The sequence below is a fragment of the Grampus griseus genome (genome assembly GCF_964374135.1).
Source record: "Grampus griseus genome assembly, chromosome: 1".
Lineage (NCBI taxonomy): Eukaryota > Metazoa > Chordata > Mammalia > Artiodactyla > Delphinidae > Grampus > Grampus griseus.
Genome location: NC_139017.1, coordinates 141,194,677 through 141,197,043, shown reverse-complemented (window position 1 = coordinate 141,197,043; position 2,367 = coordinate 141,194,677). Strand labels below are relative to the sequence as shown.

Here is a 2,367-nt window from a genome sequence, read left to right as displayed (position 1 = left end):
CTCTTCCTCTTCCCCCTCATGCACTCAGAAGAGCCCCTTCCTTAAACCCTAACTCCTTTTGTAAGTAGTCTTTGAAACCAACGACTTCAAGCGTGTTTTGTCCTCTTTATAAAATTGTTAGCATTTGCTGGGACTTCTCTGTTTCTTCATAGAGAGTTCTCCAGTTTTTTCCCAGATGGCTCTTTTTATTAATTGTTTTGTGTTAGGGGCAAGTCAGTTCGCTGGGGATAGGAAAATGCTGAAAAACACAGCAAATAAGACGCAAGCTAAATAAGCTGCAATTGCTATCCAAAACCTTGGATCTTTCAGCAGTGCCTTATCAAAGCAGCTGAACACGGTATAACCAATGGACATTCCAGCAAATCCACCTGCAATGTGAGCTGCAAAAGACACCAGGGACCCATTTGCAGGGACAAAGAACCTTCTGTAGAGAGCAAATCCCATGTCCGACACAATTATAAGGACGATGATGAGTAGTCTGATAATTCCAAAGGCAGGAATCATTTCTTGAAAATTCACTAGAACATGCATAAAATAGCCTCCCATCAGAGCATAGACTCCTCCTGAGCACCCACAAGAGATCTGAGTGGGTCAAAGATGAAGCTGGCAAGAGATCCTCAGCGATGCTGATGGAGATGATGAACACAGGAGTGGGAGGCAGTTAGCTCTTTCCAGGTATGTTCTTTGCAACGGTTCAGGAAGCATCCATTTTGAGACAATCCTGTGGACCATTTTAGGCTTGAAGGGATCTTTACCTGCCCTGTCCTCTCTCATTTTCTGCTCTTCCAGCTTTTCTTTCATCTCTCTATCCCTATTCAGATTCACACCCTCCTCCATCTCCAAATTATGAACAGCAGCCTTGTCCTGGGTCCACCCTCCACACTGCCTTAGAAGGAGCCCATGCAAGTAGAAGTCTGAAGCTTAAGCTTTATTAGTTTCACAAGTAATCCAGCCAAAACAATCCTGCTAGTGTTGGAGGGTCTCCTGCAGAAGCGGGGGTGTAGCTGTGTCTCACCGCGAGGACAAGGACACCGGCAGCAGAAGTTCTGGGAAGCACTCCCCGGTGTGAGCCCTCCCAGAATCCGCCACCAGCCCCACCAAAGAGCCCGGGCAGGCTCCAGTGCCGGATCGCCTCAGCTACCTGTAATAGTTTTGAGTGCGTCTCTTTGTACAGTATTTTTAGGGATTGCTCTAGGTATACCTCATACATATGAAACTTATCATGGTCTACTTGATGTCTTCTTATCAGTTGAGGGGAGTACCTTCCTTTGTGTTTCTTTACACTCCCCCTTTTTATAATATAATTGTTTAAAATATTTCCTCTACAGATATTTATAACCACATCGGTGTAACAATTTTTGTTTCAGCTGTCAAACATGTTTTAGAAACCTCAAAAAAGAAGGAAAATCTATTCTATTAAACCATATATTGCTTACTATATTGTTTCATCCTTTCTGATGCTCTGAGGTTGTTTCTTTTAGTTTCTTCCATTCTGTTTAGAGAATTTCCTTTAACCATTCTTTTAGTGTAGATCTGCTGATAGTAATTTTTTAGCTTTCCTTCATCTGAGAATGTCTTGATTTTCCCTTCATTTCTTAAGGCCATTTTTGCTGGATGTAGGATTCTGGATTCAGAGTTCTTATCTTTGGCATTTGAAAAGTGTTGTACTACTTCTTTCTGGCCTCCGTGGCTTTTCATGAGAAATCCATTGTCATTTGAATTGTTTTTCTCTGATAGGCAAGGTGTTGTTTCTCTCTTTCCTTGCTTTGAAGATTTTTAATGTCTTTAGTTTTCAAAATTTTAACTATGATGTGTTTTGGTTTGGATTTCTTTAGGTTTACTTTGATACTTGAATATGTAGGTTTATGTTATTTGCCACATTTGGTAAGTTTTAAGCAATTATTTCTTCAAGTATTTTTTCAGCCATGTTTTTTTTCTCTTTTCTTTCTGGGACTCTAATGACATAAATATTAGATCTTTTGTTATAGTCCCACATATTCCTGAGGCTCTGTTCATTTTTTTAAGTCTATTTTCTCTTTGTTGTTCAGACTGAGTAATTTCTATTGTTCTATCTTGCAGTTTACTGATTCTTTCCTCTGATCCCTCTCTTCTGCTGTTGAACACATCCATTGAGTTTTTTTTTTAACATCTTTATTGGAGTATAATTGCTTTACAATGGTGTGTTACTTTCTGCTTTATAACAAAGTGAATCAGCTATACATATACATATATCCCCATATCCCCTCCATTTTGTGTCTCCCTCCCATCCTCCCTATCCCACCCCTCTAGGTGGTCACAAAGCACAGAGCTGATCTCCCTGTGCTATACGTCTGCTTCCCACTAGCTATCTGTTTTACATTGGGTAGT

At 40.3% G+C, this 2,367-nt stretch overlaps 1 pseudogene across 1 annotated transcript; it reads right to left on the bottom strand.

Moving 5' to 3' along the window:
- Positions 1–213: 213 nt before the first annotated feature.
- Positions 214–837, bottom strand: LOC309831068 (rhomboid-related protein 2-like; annotated as a pseudogene). The gene has a single exon. The product of its transcript is annotated as a rhomboid-related protein 2-like (transcript).
- Between the last annotated feature and the right edge of the window lie 1,530 nt (positions 838–2,367).